Raw genomic sequence first — 20,606 nt, forward strand, 5'->3', positions numbered from 1 at the left:
TGGGAAGGAAGAAGGAAAATCAACGGAGCACCCTACCACAGACAACCAGAATTCACTCTCGGACATTCACTCTAGGGCCTTGAAACCAAAGGAAAGATACTTAATGCTATGACTGTTAAGTTCACATGAAATGTTTACCAGGATAAATGAGGGTTTTTGTTTTTGTGTTTTTTGCAGCTCAGGGTTAAGTGTAGGGTGTCTCGCATACCTACAAACAGTTTGATACTTAAGCTCCCTATGAATACAAGACCAGAATTCCAGAATTTATATATTAAAGGGACAATTTATGTGACTCCTAAGATGATTTGAACCTATTAAAACCATAGATAATTTTATAATAAAAATGGAAGCCTGTCATCTTTGAGAGTAAGAAACATCCAATTCAGGTTCATAGTTCCTCTAGGAGGAAAAAGAACTCGATAGAAATGCGAACATTGTGTCGTATCACCTTTGCATTCCCTATATGCTTTAATTACGTAGTAATATGCTTTCTAAGTTGGTCCTGAAAGAGTGTCAGTTCAGGGGATTTGCTGGTGCAGGAGTGAGGTTAGATAGGAAGAAAGAAAAACAAGTTTCCCAAGACCCTCAAAGGTCAGTCTGGTGCTCACCTTCTCCTACTGCCCCCAAGTCACCTCACAGAACTCTGACCTCAGACAAGATGACCCCAAGGCCATCACAAAATAGACCAGGTGAGGCCACCCCATTCATCTTATCTAAGCATGGAAAACAATGTCACTGTGCCATTGGGAAAGGACCTAACACTCCTATTCTTCTCTAGTTCTCCCATCTCTCTCTACATGTTTGGCAAGCATGGTTTCTATGGTTTTCCTGGCAAGAAAACAAGTTGAAGAACGAGTGAACCTTTGAGGCGCATGTTTTCTCCAGGAATAATCTAATACTGCAATGAGGAAACAGAAGAGGCATTTACACACAGGAAGCTACAGATCTAAGCACATATGTGGGCAAACATTCACAGGCATGCATGCACACGCCTACACACATGCACAAATATGCAAAAGCAAAAAACCATGAGGAACTTAGGAAAATTTGTTTTGCCCTGATGTCATGTTTCGATAGGGGTGCATTAGCACTCTTCATTCATGTTCTCTATGATAACCAAGTCTTACCTCCGTTTTTTGTGGAACTCATGATTAAGCTGAGAAAGCAGGAAAGAATTGTATTTGTGTTGTAATGAGGTCTTAGAAAATTCAAGTGTCGTTACATAAAATGCCAACAACACACCCCAGCTGACGCTGACTTTGCATAGTTTCCTAGACTCTATTAACATTAGGCAACTATGAATGTAGTTATGATAGAGACCTCACAGCCCGCAATAACAAAGTTATTTAACTTCCTGTAATCATGTTCAAAGCTATGCCTCCATTAGAAGCAAGCAGATCTAACCCAGACTATGGAAACTTTTCTCAGCTTGAGTAATTCGAGCACGGAGGGGAATGTCATATGATAGTGGTAATTTCAAAGTTACACGTTATAAAGAGAGAAAAAGTGGTCTTTAAGGATTTCCCAATTCACATTCCTTTATCAAATTGCCTTAGATTCTCGATTACATATGTGATGCACAATTAGATGTATCACTTGTCTCTCCTGAAGAGTACCTAGACACATCAGGTCATACTAAGGATGAAGGCAATCAGCTTAAGAGTCCACACAGAAAAAAAATGCACAGCTAAAATTTTAGGTGAACACACACTCATCAGTCACTGATGGACAGAATGTGTGTGAAAATGACTATGACAGACTCATGGCCACCAGATCTAACAAGACAAGAGGGATGACACAATTTGACACGTTTGTGGGGAGTTGAGATAATACCAGTGAATTCGTGACATTTTCTTAGTCGTTGAAATTTTTAGGTAAACAAGCTAATATTTAGTTGTGAAAGAAGGGCTCTCCAACAAGGAGCTGCAAAATACACACAAGGACATAAATGAGACATTAAGTAGTCCCCTGTATTCCAAGAGATAAGACACAAGGCTGTCCTCCTTGTATGTGTCCCCTTCAATTATGTCAAGCTTTTTCCCCAAAGCATGCCCAGATGTTAATTTCCACACGAAGGTGCTGTGGTGACAGCAGAAACTTGATTCTGCCAAATCCCACTCCCTCCAAACACGGCCCTGGGTGTGAAAACTGCCAAAATTAGACTTGGTGAGTGGCACTGTGGCTAAGGGCAGCAGACAGCAGGACCTCATTAGCCATGGGAGCTAGCTCTGCTGCCACAAACTCACTGACCTCACAGGTGACAACCTGGGGGCCTCGGTGTGTGAATCCCAAAAAAGCAACAGAAATGACCAGCCTGGAAAGACTAACGGTACAGACTCCGGTCCACCGCATTCTGGGGTTTTCTGGAAATTGAGAACTCTAAGAAAGATCACTATCCAGGCCCTTGCTAGGTGGCAGGATACTAGGAGCTAAAAAGTTTACACATGGCAAGTTTACACAAAGTGCTGTGATGGAAGGGTAGCCCTTGCTTCGGGCTTGGTCATCTTCAGACTTTGAGTTCTCCCACTGCTTCTTGAAATCCAACAAATTTGAGGGATGTTAGGGAGGCATGAGCACTTATCACTTAGTGTATCTCCACATATCATTAGTCACTTTGACTACTGGGGCAAATCATCTAAGGAAACAGACAAAAGGATACAAAATATTCTAGAAGAAGTTAGGGCTCAACCTAGAGTTTCTTACCTTGGGAGATTGTTTGCATTGTAGTTAACGTACCTGGAAAGGTTAGTCTTCCAAAATTCCTGCATATGACACCCAAGTGTGGCCAAGCAAAAGAAATCAGCACTTTTAGAAAGGACTGGTTCCAATTTATTTCCATGAATTTCAATTTATCAGACATCCAAATGGGCACTTTTTCAAAACTTTTCACTATGAAGATATATTATAAATGATGCTTTCATATCTTTAAAGGCAGCAATTGTATAGGGACATTGTTCAACATAATAAAAATGTTCAAAAAAGTTTCAGAAAACTAAATTCATATTCTGCTTCAGAGGATCTCTTTCAAACCACCTCTTTTGATGTCAGATCCCTGGTAAAGGCTCTACATGCTAATTCTGTGTTTACTCGTCATTATTTTTCAAAATGATTCTGAGACATACTATAGGAGGTGTTTGTATATGAGTGTTTCATGACAGCTATCTGGTGTATCTTGTGTTCAGGTACCTAGGATGTCATGGACAGATTACTGAGATATTGGAATAGTTATGCTGGTGTGGCTGGACTGTAGCACTTGGGAATTCAAACTAGGAGCCAGGACCTGAGGAAAGGCATTCTGAGGATGAAATGAACGTCTGTCACCAGCTGATCTTAGGAAAGACGTTCTGATTAGTGATGTAAGCGTCTTAACATATCCTTAGAAAGGCCGTGAAAGTGAGAGGAGGTGTCATTGAGATGTTTTTTCCCTCAAGCTTACATCCTCAACTTTCACCTCAGTCTTCAGACGGTCATGTTGTCCTGAAGACTGTGAGCTTGCTAACCTGGGTCTCATTTCCCACAAGACAATCCCTCAAAGTAACCCCAAATCATACTATGCACATACATTTGCATATGTGCACACCACACACAGTTGTGTAGTGCTAGGTACTATGGAATCTGATTTTCTGGATACCTCTCTGAAAAGTTCTCACACACACAGAGGGTTCTATAATAGGAGTGTTAGGAACCTCAGCAGAACCTACAGAGACAGAGAGGGCAAAGAGCAAAGAGTACAGAGACCTATGAATGTTCACGAACCACAAATAACCAATACTTTCTCAGATGGGTTTAATAGACTTCATGTATTTCTCCTTCACCCTTATAAATAAATCTATAGAGTTATGCTAAAGCCTTTCCTTGCTTCCCAAAATGAATTTACGTAGTTTAAGTTTCCATATGTATTTCAAAAGCAAAAACTCTCAGTGTTCTTAAGATAGGCTGGTCACTAGCCCCTAACAGGAATTTTAAGCAGCATTCTTTAGAATGCTGCAAATTTCAGAGCTCCTCAAACACCTGGCGCTCCTGCCTTAGGGACTGCCCAAATCTTCACATTCGGGTGTTCAAAGATGCCGTTCATCCTGCAGAGTGAAGGGCATCATCTCCAATGTCTCTCCTCTCCCCAGATTTCATCCTTAGCGACCAACCTGGCAAGATCTAGTTAAGCTTCTCCAGACCTGCTTGCCAAACACAGACAAGCCATAATTCACCAGTTCTCACAACCCTCTGTGACTCCATGTACCAGGATGCTGACTTATTTCCTCTGCATTCTGTGGCCCATACTGCATCCATCAAAGGAACTGCTTCCTACAAATTCACCCACGGGTGACGATCAATTCCCGGTTTATTGCTCCTGTAATCCCTCTCTCATCTCTGCTTACTCAAAGTTACCATTTCTACAATTGGTGATCCTGTGGTGATAGACAATAAACCAATTTACAAAGTGCTTGTTTTTGACCTTGATAACAGTGGATCAGCATTCCTACTAAATTATATGACAGCTCTCTCGAAAACTTAGGATTTACTGTTCAAAGCTCAATAGCTGTAAACTGGTTCACAGACTGATTCAGTACAGGGGCCAAGTCTAGGTAAGAGTGATTAAGAACCTAATCAAACTGAACTGCATGTAAGCTTTTATGAAAAATTATTTTCCCCTCTGTAAAATACTGCAGTTTCAGTGGGCATCTGTAAAGCCATGACTGCAACACTGATGGTATCAGACAGAGGAAAGCAATAAAAGGTCGCGTGTCTGGAAATGTCACAAGATCTATAGTGCAGTCCACAAGTGTATATTTCAGTAACTGTCTACCTCTATGACAATGAAACTCCATAATATCCAACCTTTTACAACTCATAGAGCCATTAATTTATAATAATTGCTTTAATTCCCACTATTCCTTGAAGATGGATGCCCACAGGTAAATAGCACCAGTCTCTACCTCACAGATGACTGATGGGAGGCCTTCGTTAAAGAGACAGCCCTCATCCCTAGGCATTTCTTCTGCAATTAATACAGGGCAAGAGGTGGCTCTCTGAAACTTGTGTGTGGGGAACTGGATCTTTCAAGTCACACTGCTTCAAACCCTGTAATAAAATCAGGCATCCTATCCAACCAGGGGCTCTCAAATGTCCCTAGTCAGGAGGCAGCCCTGGATCCCACCATTGTCATTAGCACATGCATGTGATTAAAGCTCAGCCGCAATATTTGGAACACAGAGGAATAAGGACCCAGAGGAAAGACAAGACCAACTACCCTCCTGAATTAAAACACATATTCCGCACAATTCAAGGGAAATTCATAGCTCAGTCAAATGTTAAAAACACATAAAGAAGGTAGACTGAAAAAATCAATATGATTTTTAAAATTCTCAAATAATCTTAATAGAGCTACACCAGTGACGGTGAAAACACTCACGGTTTTCACTTCATCTTCTCGCTCTCCCCCTTTGAGCACTTTCTTTAAACAACGACTATCAAGGAGACAGAATTGACAGACTCTATAACGTCACTGAGTACCATATGTACCCCTGCAGAGACCCAATATTTAAACCCAAATAAACTAAATAAAGGAATGAGTCAATATGATTTAAATGAACTCTTAACCCATTAGATTTGATTTGGAAAGTTAGACATTACTGCAAAAAGTTCTGAGCAATGATCTAGTTTTAATGTAAAAGACAGAGTAAATGGCATTATATTTTTTCTTTAAAGGGAAAAGCTGTTTCAGAAAAAATTAAGTGTAGTCAAGGTCAATGCATTCCTCATGGTCATGGCAAGGTTTACCATCTAGCATGACTCAGGAGAAGGGAAAACATATGAACACATTAAAGCAAACTACATACAAAAAAAATTAATGGACCAAGTAAACACAAGTTAAATTTCAGGTAGACCGTCTGTGATCTGGGTGTCTTACTTCCTCAGGATTCCTGCCAGTTTTCATGAGTTTCAATATTACAAAATCCCACCTGACCTCCTCTAAGTTTAAATAATGGTTCTGAAAGGAACATACAAAAAAGAATCTAAACCAATTGCCTCTGCAATGATTAAGATAAATCCACAGCATAGCCAAATCCACCCACATGTAAATTTATTATACTATGCAATTCAATGCACCATCACTCACGGTCACTCATGGGAACACCTACATTCCTGTTCATCTCTTATCATTGTCCTTAAATTTGATGCCAAATAGAATATTGACGGCACCTGAATAGTGTGCTAAGTTATATGCTAGGCCATACTGAGAGAGGCTCCTATTCTACCTTGTCAGAAACCACAAGCCTCCATTTTATGCCTTTTCCTTTCGATTGCATCCCTTTAGTTCTCATTTAACCATCACTCAGGCCTTGCCCTGATCATCCAGTGTCTAAAGTCAAGATGCCAATGCTTGTGGCCAGTAATAACTGCCCGCGGTCTTCAATTCACACTTCACTGCTCTTCAGTATATCCGTGTTTCTACAAGAAGAAGATCTACCAGAGAACTGAGTTCTAAGTCACGTCCCCAACTATATTCCTAATACTAAGCTCAGCAGCACCTAGCAGTAATGACTTCATACATGTTTTGGTTTAACAAATAAAGGAAATAAAATAAATCAACACCAGAATGTAAGTAATGGACATCCATTGTATAAATTCAATGAAAATATATATGTTCAACGTGAAACAGTTAATAAAAAGACTATTGGTAAACAATGACACAGCCAGAGGAAGGAGGCAATGCTAATGAGGACTCCAGGAATTCTGCTGTACAGACTGAGTGTATGGTGATTTTTAAATACGCTGTCACTCAAACTACCTTTTATGAAAATGTATTTGAGCTCTCCATCTATATCATTTTATTGCTAATGCTGCTACTATATACATAGGTATTAAATGAATGTAATCCCGCAATTACATTTTAATGGTAAAAATGTAAAAGCATGCCATTAAAATAATATCCACATTAATAAGTAGATATCTGTACCAAAAAATGAGGTGACTGTAAGAGGAGCTACGTGTTTGGTCTATAATGAATAAAAGTAGCTAAAAATACAGAATAAGAAAGGTATGCTATAACAACACTTTAAATACCACAAATTGCACAGATGCTATCTCAGAAAATATGGCATATCTGATATGGTAACTTGGTGAAAATGCTAATACATGATAAACACAGTTTTTTCTACAACAATACTACAGACACATACAGGCATCATTCAAAGTATATGATTAATACACAAGAGTATTCCCTGTTGGTAGTCAAATAGACATAGACTCTAGGGTAGATACATCATGAACAAAATTCATAATGGCACAAAGGCAAGGCTGCCTAAAAGTTTCAAAGGAGGTGGTATTTTCATTTTTCTGGAAGGTTTCAATCACGGCATGGTGGCTTACAAAAAAATAGCCGCTACATAGTCATGTCAAAGAATAGAAGGAACCATAAGAGATACCTGCCATGAAGAGAGTCAGGCTAACTAAACATAACAGCCTTTCAAATTCTAGAAAAAAACATTTTATGTCATTAAGATATGATCTACTGGTTCATCATCATTGGCTGCTGATACACAACATCAACACATTCATCTACTTTTTCTATCTTGGTCAATACTGGCTGGTAATGCTTTATGAATGTGCCGGTAATGCATACAATAATCAATTATCTCAGAAAATTTGGCATAGCCTCCAGTTTGAAAATCTCATTGATTAACATCAAGTTCAACATTCCTCAGACCTCCTTCTGCTGAGAGCTTCTGGAGAGGTAAGCAGAAAAGAGAAATGGCTGCAGAATAAACCAAAACCAGCACCCATATCACACCACCATAAACAACTTCTGAGAAATTCCCAGAAAGGGAGGCAATAGTCAGAGCTGAGTGAGCGTGTATTAATGTGTCAGAAGAACGAACGCTGCACGGTTATTCTAGGTACACTCCTAGAAGCTGCTCCAGTTTACTGGCGCTAGGGTTCACTCTCTTTCCTAAACACAAAATAGGGCTTGAAAAAGTACACTTTGCGGGATGAATCATTAGCTACCTGTTGTGGAGGAGGAGGGATGTTTCAAACCCTTTTTCCAGTGCACTGTACAGAAAAGAAGAGAAAAAGCTCAGGCAAGGACTGGACTCAAAACCTTTCACTACAAATGACTGAAATTGGCAAGTTTGGATGTAGACATCCTGTGGAGAACCAAAATAAATTCTCCTTCCTTCTGCCTCCAAATTAATCTTGTTTTTCATAGTTCTCATGTCATAAAAGAAAACTTCTGAGTTACATGGAATGGTGGATGGCTGCCATAAAATTCATCCCTAAACTAATTCTGCTAGGATACCCATCTCCAATTTTGACCAAAAATTACACAAAGACTTTGCTACAAAAAAGCATTAGTGATAAAAAAAATGACCTTTAAAAGCTCAGCAAATGATCCTGAACAAAATGAATATGCTTTGCTGCCTTATTCTAGCTAAATCTATAAGCTCACATGGAGAGTGCTTGTTGAGATAATATTTTGGCTGATACATGTAATCAAAACACAGTAATTCATGTCAATTATTGAAAAAAGAAACCACATACAGAGGCTTTGTTGCTTGAAAATGTCCAGTGATGCCATCATCCTCACTAATTACCATTGGTGGCCAGAGCCTCTTTGATTCTAATTTTAAATACGATTGACATTTCCTTAACTTCAGTCACCGATGTCTTAGACTGAAGAGTGTCTTAAAGAATGTGGACAATAGACTTGTGTGTAGCGTGGTGGGCTAACAGTTGATTCCGTGTGACCGGTGAAGCATGAGGCTAGGAATGCAAATAATAGGCTCATGTGCTGTAAGAGAAAGAACTCAGAGGTGTTAGGGGGCGGCAGCGGCGGCAGCGGTGGTGGTGGTGGTGGTGGTGGTGGTGGTGGTGATATTTTCTTGACAAGGAACTGACCAAACCAATACCAACAGTACCACAATGTTCAGGAAGACCATGGTCAGCAGTGACTGTCAGGGAGATGTTCTCCCCTTTATAACACGGACATTCAAGAGAGTCTAACCAGGTGCCAGAGATACAGGCAGAGGCTGAGAACACCAGAACAGAGCAAGCTGTGGAGCACAGCAGACTCTCAAGATCAAATCTCCACAGAGCACATTGGCAATCAGTTGCCTGACTCTAGTTGGCCACTATCCGTGGCAGAAACACCAGCACTCCTGAGTGCAGTGCTGAGCTCGTGGAAGTATTTGAAATGTGCAGCACTGATTCCTCCCAGTGAATAAGGTAAACATAGGTGGGTACGTCTTCCATACCACCCGAGACTCTCAATCCACAAAGTCCCACGCGGTGAATGACATGAGTGGGTACATCTTCCATACCACCCGAGACTCTCAATCCATAAAGTCCCACTTGGTCAATGAAAGACACATCAAATATCAGTGAGATACATGTAACTGACAGTGCCTCAGACTGGGTAAAGTAGACTTTCCACACTGATTTCCCTATCGCCGGGCAGAATGAATTGACTTAATGTGTCTGCACTACTTAGACTGGGAGTCATCCGCAGTGCTTTAGTGATTGGTAGAAAGGTCACATGAGGGGTACGGAAAAATCCACACCATTCCAAACATGAGGGGAAGAAACACTGAAGTAGTAATACATTCTATTTCATAGTATTCCTTCCTTTTACATCTACATTTATATTGCTATTCTATGCATGTTTTGGTGCTTTATGTATATGACTGTGGCTGTCCTCTCTTTATATTCAAGTTCACTACAATATTTTCACTTCAGTAAATTCATGTACATTTCTTCTCATTCATAATTTAAAAATTTTTCCCTTAATCCATTCTCTCATTTCACTGCTTAATTATTAATCCATATTGCTCTAAAAGCAACACAAACCACATTGTTTCCAATTAGTGCCCCAATTCCAGCAGCTCTGAACAATGTTAGGGATACGAATGAAGTAGACCGGCATCTTCTACTGGATGGTAAAGTTGGGCCAGCTCCCCAGTAAAATCTGTTATTAGTATATTTCCAAATAATAATAGGAATCAAACTCCAAGTGCAGACAGTTCAACAGGAAGACTTATATACAATGAAAGGAATAGGAAATGTGTAAACAAAAAGCTAGAGGACACCTACATACCAACAGCTGTGGAAATTGAAAAAAATCAAAGCAAAAACCATCAGCCAGTATGATGTAACAAATATAAGTATTTAGGCACCAAATTTGGGGGTCCCAATATCATGAAATGTATACTAAAAGGAATGGTAAGTCAAACAGGTAACAATACTACAGTAGTGGAATAGACTTAAGTATGATCTCTCATCTGCAAACAGAACTTTCAAACCAACATCAGTGAAGAAATTTCAGAGCTAAACTAAACCGTAGAGCAGGTAGACATGATGGGATCAAATATACTTCAGATATGCAGTTAATACATATAATACTTGAAGAATTGATAAAAACCACACCAGTAAATAAAAATTCCCTATCAGAAGTACAAATAGTAAATAAAGATAAATATATTCTTTTAAATTGTTAAGCATTCTTAGCCATTCGGTATATGCAAATTCAAATGGTTTTGAGATTCTTTCTCAACCCAATCAGGATAGTGAAACTCATAACCTTCTGTAGCTATTCAGAAATCAGTATGAAGAAACTTTTAGTGAAAGAGAGAACTACTATCTGATCCTGTTTTGGAGCATATACTCAAAAGATCCTAAGATACACCACAAAGGTATCTCAACATCCATGTTTACTGTGATATTACCCATAAGAGACAGGAAGCAGAAACAGCAGAGGTTACCATGAAACGATGAAGCAATGGAGATACCATGGCAGTTATCTAACCTAAGGATGATAAAAACGACCAAAGAGAATAAATGGAGCAGATGCCACCCAGAACCAGGAAAGTCTCCAGTGGTTTCCCACTGGAGAAGGTGAGCAACTACTTCAGTGACTTACAAGGTATCCACAGCCCTGTTCTAAAGTATATATCTAAAGTGAAACAAAACACAGTAGCTGGTGCTAACTGATACTTACTTTAAGGTTCCTAAAACAAACTCTAGTCTTTTGGTGAGCATACACAGTGGCTGGTCAAATATAAAAAAAATTCATGCCAAGGGGCTGGCGGGTAGAAAAATGCATTACTCCTCTTCTCAACATATGGAGTAGGTCTGTTATTAATAGATGACTGCAAACATATGTCATGCATGTTATTATATTTCAAAAGCACAGCAAAGCAAGGTACCTTGTACAGTTGTGGAGCCAGACAGAGTCACGTGTTAAGCACAGCCTTGCCAACAATGTCTCCACAGAACTATGCTGAATGTATTATCTTGGTATTTGTCACAATCTATTAACATTTTCCAAGGGCGATCACACAGTACTAAAAGCCATGGAGGCCCATGGGACTTCTTCTCTCAAAAGTAATGCTGGCATAGAGCAACAGTCCAAAGTAGATGTGACAACTGTAAAAGCTGTAGTTCTTCAGGCTCCAGTGGAGTCCAGAAGTGCAAGCGAGCTGTGAAGTACCAATAGGTCTGAAACAAAAGTCCTGCTGGAGAACACAGTGACTGCCTCGTTAGGGACTGGTGCTTAATATATTCAGTAGTTTCACAGAGAGGAGTGCTCTCCCAGAACTAAGACAATTCCTTCTAGTGTGTGGACCATTCTCACCTTTGAAATACTCTTCCCCTGGGGTTAAACCTTGAACTTTAAAAAAACCTGTTTTTATAAAGAAAGTACAGTATCATTCCAGCTCAGGGTAGAACTCAGAAAAGAGAAACTTTTAGTGAATTCTTACAAGCAAGTAAATGAAATGTTTTATAGTAGGCAGCAGTTTTCAGACAGCTGTATCTTTTTAGGAAGACTTCATTAAATTCCATTACATTTCAAGCCTTAGGTTATCTAGCTTAGGTTCACATTCAATAGAAATGGCAATTAAATTGTGAGAATTTTGATATCGTATGTGGAAGACAATGTAAAGACTGATTCAACTATACAGATGAAAGCATATGGCCCAGCCCATTGTGTTCCATGTAATGGCACAGAGGTAGAGAGTGGCTCAGCACCCTGACAAATGCCACACACACACACACACACACACACACACACACACACACACATAGATTCGCCACATATGCATAAATGACAACAATGAAATCATAGAAGAGCACACAAAATAAGCAATGCAATCAATAAATGGAACAAAGAAGTGAACAGAGCATAAACAAAATGAACTCCAAACAGTTGATACACATAGGATTCAATAATCCAATTTAGTAGCAATAGAAGAAATGCAAATCAAGACTTCATTGAGATTCTAGCTTATTCTACTCAAGATATCAGTCATTATGTAATCAAACAGCAACAAATACTAGGGCAGACATTTACTGATGATGAAAATATAAACCAATCCACCTTCTGTGGAATCTGGTATTGAGGCTTCTTTAAAACCTCATAGAAATACATGTATCATATGATCCCTTATACCACTCTTGGTTGTTTATCCATAGAAGTCTAGGTCAGCACCACAGAGATCCTTTCACAGCAATGTGTACTGCACTACTAGTCACATTATCAATGTTAGTGGACCAAACTAGGTATCCAACAACAGAGGAATAGGTAATATAGTATACACACACGTTGAAACTTTTATCAGTCATGAATGAGTAAGAATGTAGTTGTCATCTGTGGAAAAATGGATTTAATTGAAGTAAAATGGGCCAGTCTTAGAAAAATCAAATCTATTATCTCATTTGTGCCTGCCTGATTTTATATAGTTGCATAAAATCATATCTGCATGTACTAGATGAAAAGTACAATAGAGCTATATAGAAGAACAAAAGAATTTAAGAATTTGGGGGTGATATAAGGGAGGTCAGTGATGAATAGAATACAGTGAGGATGGAGGGTGGAGAGGAGAGATATGTCAAACATAAACCTGTAAAACCCAAACAGTAACAATGGAAAAAATCAACCCAAACTTATAACATTTCTAACTTTTTTCATATCACATGAATGTCACTCTCTAGTAGTAATTCATGTGCTATTAAAAGAGTTAAACATAAGACCATATTTATATGTTAAGCAGAGTTTTAAAAGATACTTTTTTAAAACCAAGTTTCTAAACTGCTTTTAACATATGAGTATTTGAGAAAAGTTGACTTTAGGAAATAAATGCAATACTGATTACTGATTTCCTAAAGCGCTCAATAAGATGTTACTTATGTGTAACTTGTCATTTGAGTGAGAAGCAATAATGATTTCTCAGACAGAGACCTGTTAGCAGGTCAGTCTGTCACATGGGAGAGATTCAATGGGATCTATAATTCACGTGCTAATGGTGAAAAGAAAAGAAGGAAAAGGAACCCAAGGCAGCAAGAAAAATTTGTAGTCAACCAGCACTACTCAAATCACAGGAGATGGACCATCTGGTTCCTGGATTGGACAATGCTATAATTTTGCACCGTCACCAGTAATATATCAGCTGCACTCTGCATGTTGGTGGTATTCTGCTAATATTTTAACTTCCTCCTAACAGCTGCAAATCAAATCTTTTTATGATTTTTGAAAGTGAAAACTAGAGCCTTCCCAGTTGCCCAGTGTGTCTTAATCATTCATCATAAGTTTACACACTGAAGTTCAGTATGATCCATGATGAATAAAGGGCTGGTACTTTCCATGTCAGAATAGGCAAGGAAATTAAGGTGTCAAATATGCTTTGCAGAGGATGCTTCCACTGCTTCATTACAAAACTCAATTTAATGCAGTTCTTCAATGTTAGCTGATAAGATATATTTCAGTTTTTAAAAACTCAGGGTGGAGCATTCAGATTTATTTTTCTTTTGCTTTACTCAAAGAAAGATGTGTAATGCAGCCTGTATCATTCAATTTTCTTTTAATTCTAACATGAAGCCTGCATGAATGTGCTCATATAAAATCTTTATAAAAGTGGTGGGGTCCTGTCAAGGACTGTATGAATGTGCTCACATAAACTCTTTATAAAAGGGGTAGGGTCCTGTCAAGAACTGTCACACCCAGTGGAATAATGCTAAACTTGCACTGTGTTATCATACATGTTGCTGCATGCTTATTTAAATGTTCATAACCAACCCAGAAAACTAATTTAGTTACAGGAACTGAAAGTACTTTCCTGTTGCATTAACTAAAGATTAATAATGCATAAAATAATTATGATATGGAACCCTGGCTCTTTGTTGATTATTTGCATATTTTCATTAGTTAAAAGTTGATCAAAGATACTTGGTTTACTTGTTCTGAGACAGAGACTCATGTGTAACAGTAACTGACTAGGAAACCACTAAGTAGATGAGGCTAGCCTTGAAGTTCCAGAGATCCAATTGCCTCTGCCTCTCAAATAGGAGGATAGTTTAGGAAAAAAGGCATGTAGCAGCATCTCCAAATTAGCCTTTGTACCACTTTAAACATTATTAAAAACACCCTACAATGCATTAATTCTTTGAATAGATCCAGGAAATGGTCAGTTTCCTATTTGGTCTGAATATGACTTCAAAATAATAAAATGCAGTTAAAGTTATTTCTTCTCTAAACTAATCACCACAGTGAAACTTAAAATGATGTCTCAGTCAAGGAGCATCAACTGTGAATGAGTAGATTGTGGAAACATACTAGAATCTAATTCCAAATGAACGACTAACAACATTGCCATAGCTCCCATCAGACAAAAAGTAGTCATTAATTCAAGACTAATTCCAAAATAATTGCAGCTAGAAAATTATATTTTTTGAGTTGACAATATAAAAAAATTGTTCCATCTTATGGTGAAGTAACCTGAAAGGAGAATTAGTTTTTGGAGCACATTGCTTGCAAAGTGCTACATCTCTCAAACACGGGGCAGGGAAATACAGCTGTTTTGTATTCTTGTTCTCCCCCATGCTATATCTATCTAAAAATAGGAAGTGTGTGCTTCTTCATGTTAGAGTTATTTCCCTTTAAAGTCTTGTGAAAGTGGTATGCAATAATTCTATGTCTACAAATGCAGCAAAAGTAACATGAGAATTCATTGTCCTTTTCATTTAAGATGCACTTGACTGTGGGTGACAGAGTGCTAAGTCTGCCATCTCTTGTCTTTTAATGAGATGCTTGATTGGCCCAACTGCATATTCCCTCTGTGATCCAGAAAGGTTCTTATAAGCTGACAGGGTTAATAGAAAGACTCTTCACTCATACAAATCTCTACAAATAGATCTCTACTCAGGGGCTGGGTTGAGTTCTTAGACAGCTAAACTTCAAAGCTTACATTCATGTGTGACAGTGCCAATTGACCTACTAGTTACAGAGGACAAGGATGATAGAGATAAAAATTAAAAGGGTTTATTTTGTTCTGGTTTGTTTGCATGCTGGAAGAATTCTTCTCTTTTATGAATATTACTAATTTTATTATTCAGTAGCACAGTAGAATCCTCCTTCTGATATCCGGGATAAACATTTTATTGGTATTTCTGATATATGACTATCCACTGAAAAATTTACATATGAATTTCCAAATTATCTGTGTGACCATACCCTGGCTAAACACACCTTATATTTGTAAGCACTGGTGCCATATTACTTTGTGTAGCTAATCTAGAATGCTTTCACGCCAAGAGCATATTTGAAGAGCAGACTGGATTCACTGGCTGAGTTCTAGGGGCTCAGCTCTGGCATGTAACATTTATATGTGAGACTGAGGTGACATGGGAAAGTCAAGGTGATGGGGAAAATGTCAGAACAAGGTCTGTGGAAACCCTCCTTTGATGTGAACCCCCATCCACACTGAGCGAGTTTAAACTCGCTTCAGATAAATTTCTCAAAGAACAAGCCTCTCCAGTGTCTGAATCTTTCAGGAACCCTATAGATCTTTGGATGGACTGTGATAGAATGGGTTTTTAAATGGCTGGAGAGTTTTTCAGGCATGACTTATTTCAGTCTCTGAGTTTGGTTAGGTACTTAATGTTTTCTTTGGTTTTCTAAAATGATGTCTGCTCATCACACTTTCTGTATGGCTTTTATGAAGAAATGTAATTTTCTGAGACTTTAGGTACTTCTTTTGTTCCATGAAGCATCACCCACTCATTAGTCAGTACTCAGTAGTAGGAGAACAAAAAGCACCTTTGGGATGTTTATTTTTCTTTGGGGATTCATCTTGGCCAATTATATATAATTAACCATTGCATTCTCAAGAAAAATACTCTGGGATAACTAATATTGCCTTCATTTGTAAATGAAGAAACTTAAAACACATAACATGTAAGAAAGTCTCTCTGCTACTGAAGCCAATGCTGTACACAGTTTGGATAAAAACACCTTAATAGTCTTCAAAAGTAGTTGCCAAATTAATATCAATTGCAATACATTAATTAGCATAGGAAGCACGTGTTATTTTAAACAGCTTTAGTAAGTATACAATGGTTGAGGTGAACAGCTTAGTTTGGGCTGCTGTATAAACATATCCCAGGTGCAGTAGTTTCAGCAACAACAAAAAGATTATATCTCAGAATCCCATAGACCAAGAAATACAAGAGAGGTACCAGAGTCCCAGGACCTGGTAAGGCATCACTGCTTGGATTATAGAAGACTACTAGGGAAAATAAGGAGAGAAAGAAACGAGGTCACCAGTATCTTCTCAAGAGCCCTTATGAAGGCTCCATTCAAAGCAACTTCCATGGAAATTCTGACAAGGCCAGCACAATGGGAATGAAATCTATAACCCAGTCATTCAGGGAGGGTATGAATATTCAATCTAGAGAAACCAGCTACGTCATTTAAAGAAATCACAACCTGAGGGTTTGGTTTCGTTTTGTTACATTTTTTTTTCATACCAAGATGAAATATGAAGCATGGATTGGTAGGGAGACCTGACCCTTGAGGACACACACGATTTGAAAATCATCAGTGGCATTCTGATGGAAAACTGTATCCTGGCTCTTAAAACATCCAATTAGAAGCTGCAATGTAGTTCGCAGTTCATGAAAAATTATCCAGGTAGCCCTTATGCAAAAAAAAAAGAAGAAAAGATACGTCTAATATCTGCTCATGAGAAAGGAGACATGATATATTTTAGAGCCATTCTAATGACATGGGCAGATGTCTCCCTGTGATGTAAAATGTATCAAAAAGATGGATATTTTTGAGTATATACATCCCAGATTCAGTATTTTTCTGTACCAAGTGGTGGCTGTCTGTTCAGGATGCTGTCTTAGGAGCTTTAGAGTCAGTATTTATTAGTTATTCTTGTCTCATTGGAAGACTTTTTTTTTCAATGTTGGCTTTAGACCTCTGGGCCTGTATTACACTGTGTAATTCAGTGTGCTAAAGCTCCCAAGGAGAAATTGTGGCTTTCCTCCAGGCACACAGAGATCTGCCAGTACAAGTGTCTTCACAACAACTCTGAGCCTCTGGGTTCCTTCTAGAAAGGTGAGCTTTCTATCTCTCAACAAAATTCCTATTGTTTGAAATGATAGAATTTCAATTCTCTAGTGTTTGGGAAAATAATTCATGAAACTGGTTCTTTACACTTATTGCCATGGACTTTATCCTGGGACAATAATATATTAAGACTTCATAGATCCAGGTTTAAGCAGAGAATTCTATCATCAGTCACCCATTTTTGAAATCCCTGTGCTCTATGACTAACTCTACAGGCTATCAAAGTAGCAGAGCAGTGATGGAGTAATTACCTAACTGCCCAACTGGCTTGTATTTTCAGAGTCTCCCATCCGGTTTGGATGAATATGGGAAAGCAGAAGAGGGTCAGATGCACCTTGCAAATACCAATAGAGTAGTTACCATAGGTAAAAATTCTGAAACGGGACCGAACACTGTGAGGCATCAATTTGAAAGTTGCACTGCATTCTCACAGGAGAGAACAGTAATTCAATTGGCCTGAGTTTCTGAACACATGCATGTTACAATCTCTCATGAAGGTAGGTGACGAGAAAGCAGGAGTTCAAAACTACTCACAGATTAATGACGCCAGAGACATCTCCAGACTGAGAATTGACAGCAGTACGTATGCTAACTGGGAGAGTGTATGGTGCAGTCTAAACAGAAGGACTTCTAACACAGCCCTCTTGCTTCTGTAGATACCTGCACAAGTGTGGCATTAACACACACACACACACACACACACACACGCAGACACACGCGCACGCGTTGAAAAAGAAAATAGAGGTAGCTGGTGGAAATACTAATCTTGCCCACCATCATCATCTCAGTAGACCTCCACTGCAGACAGAACAAGTGAAAAGAAGAAAGTTCACTAGAACCCTAGGACACCAAGTTTTTCATGCAGCTTACATCACTTGCTCAGCTTTGGAGAAAATAATACCTAAATCAAATCCTATAAGCATCCAATAAATATTAAGCATGAGCATCTAATATGGTCAGTTTACTCAAGTTAAATAGCCAAGTGGTACTATAATGGATTAAAAATATGATTTCATGTATGTCTTAGAAAAGGTAATTCGGTATTTTTCATTTCATGTCTGCTGTTACAGACACCTGTTTTCTCATGTATAGAAATATAAAAAAATTCTATAATGTTTTTGTTTGACATCTGGAAAATGTCAATACTTTTAAACGACCTACCATTTAGCCACAAATTTAATTTCCTTCCAAAATTGATCCACTTACAGTAACCGCATAACCTCAAAAATAACTAGTATGTTCTTCCTTCTCCAAACCAAAATTATGTTAAAATAGTTTTAAATGGAAGAAAAAAATTAACTTTCACGAGAACTGAAGAGAAATGCCATTCTAACGAATCCAGTATATTAACAGAGATATGCCTTAAAGTGTAAATTACCTTCTCATGAATGAAATTCAATTTATGATTCAACAGAAAAATCTGTGTGCTGGATATCTGAGAAACCACATCTGCACAGACTCTTCAGAAGCAAAGACCAACCGGAGCTGTCATAACTATTATGCAAAACAAAAATGAATAACAAAGCAGGCAATTTCCTAAAGTAAATTAAAATGCAATCGCAGGCACTTCATGAATATTTGAGAGTCCTCTTTCTCAATGACAAGCACCTGCAAGTCTTTCTGTCTAGTTCTTCTCAAAACACAGAGAAAATGGAGCTAAACATATACCCACCCTAGAGGTATCTGTGAACCCCCAAGAAGGCACTCTTGTTTGCCACAAGCTGCCTTGGTGTATCTACTAGTATCCAGACGGAAGCCATAAGGAAATAGCCATACTAGTGAAGAAGCAAATCTTCAGCCCAGGGTTCACCATCAATGGAAGGCAGGTCTTCGCGCACTGCCATGTTCTAGAGCTTCTTAGTGAGCTGGTTGGAGTCAATGAAAGTGCAACCTCTTCTTTCTTTTTTCCGCTCAAGGAAAATTTGAATCTCACAAAAGAGTAAAGAGGAATGTGCTCCGTTCTGAGATGAAATAACCCAATCCTTTCATGGGATTAAGGAATAATTCTCATTACCCCTATCTGTGCACAAACTGAGGAACGGACTTCCTTTGTGAAGGAACTCTTTACATGTCAGAATGGTGTGTCGTCTGATACAGACAGTGCACATTAGTATAAACTTACCGTCATTGTTGTACAATTACAGAGGCCTTGGAAAATTAACAATGTCCTTTTAATCACAAAGCATTTTTCGCATAAAGATACTAATTTTCCCTTCTCTGCCCAACTGAAGAGGACAAGTCACTGGAGCAATAGCTTCATCTTCCACCCCTGAGGCTATTTCCTTGGTCATTCTCAGCCTTTGGAGCATCTTCCCAGAGGTGATCATACAGAATTCCCATTACCAGCCTTCATCCTGAGATAACACTGTGTCTTCGCAATGGCATGTGTGTCTATAGCCCCAATACAGACCACTGCTGGTCCTCACACTGTAGGCTGTACCATGGAGAAGATCCTGTACGCCTAGCCTGCTTACCTACTAGAAATGGCCTACTGTCTTCTCCAAAAAAAATGAAAAGCTTGGATTCTTCTTACACATTGCGACTATTTGGTTTCAGGAGAACTCTTTATGCTTTCTGAAGCAAGGTGGTCTCCGCAAATGCTACCGTCTCTACACATCCCCTAATCCTACACATTGCACCTAAAACACGTTCTCAATACTATAAGTTGAGTGGTGATCTATAGTCTTCCCTTTAACATTAAGGCACCACATCTCCCTCAAGGATGACTTCAGTGCCCTCAATACACTGACTTCTTTTAGGACTTTCCTGACCTCTGTGTCTTCTCTGGACCCCACTATCCAAAGTGTTGTCTAAACAAACAGACTGAGAGTCAACCTCGGGGACCTACTCTTCCAGCATCTGAGATGTTCTTCTCCCAGGGAGTGATTGCCTGATCTCCAATACCTTCTCTTCTGAGTAAATGTACCTGTCAGCCAGGCACCGCTCAGCACCTAATGCCAACACACAACTATCTATCCTGACACGATCCTCTTTCCTCAATCTTACATCAGTCTATCAACTGTATTCATATTTTCACCCACTCAAAGTAAACTTGGCAACACTCTCACCTGCCTTATTTTTCCTTTATATCAGCTGCCAGATAACTATCTTATTACTTCCTCAGTTAGTTCATGGGGTTGCTTCCTTAATAGAATGCAATTTTATAGGGAAAGAAGTTATATTCTTAGCATGGAGAAGAGTG

The 20,606-nt window shown here is 38.8% G+C and overlaps 1 protein-coding gene across 2 annotated transcripts in view; it reads right to left on the reverse strand.

Moving 5' to 3' along the window:
- The window catches only part of Gpc6 (glypican 6), a 979,345-nt gene that overhangs the window by 730,950 nt on the left and 227,789 nt on the right, over positions 1–20,606 (reverse strand). The window lies entirely within an intron of this gene.

This window comes from Mesocricetus auratus, unplaced genomic scaffold (genome assembly GCF_017639785.1).
Source record: "Mesocricetus auratus isolate SY011 unplaced genomic scaffold, BCM_Maur_2.0 Super-Scaffold_2245, whole genome shotgun sequence".
NCBI classification, from domain to species: Eukaryota; Metazoa; Chordata; class Mammalia; order Rodentia; family Cricetidae; genus Mesocricetus; species Mesocricetus auratus.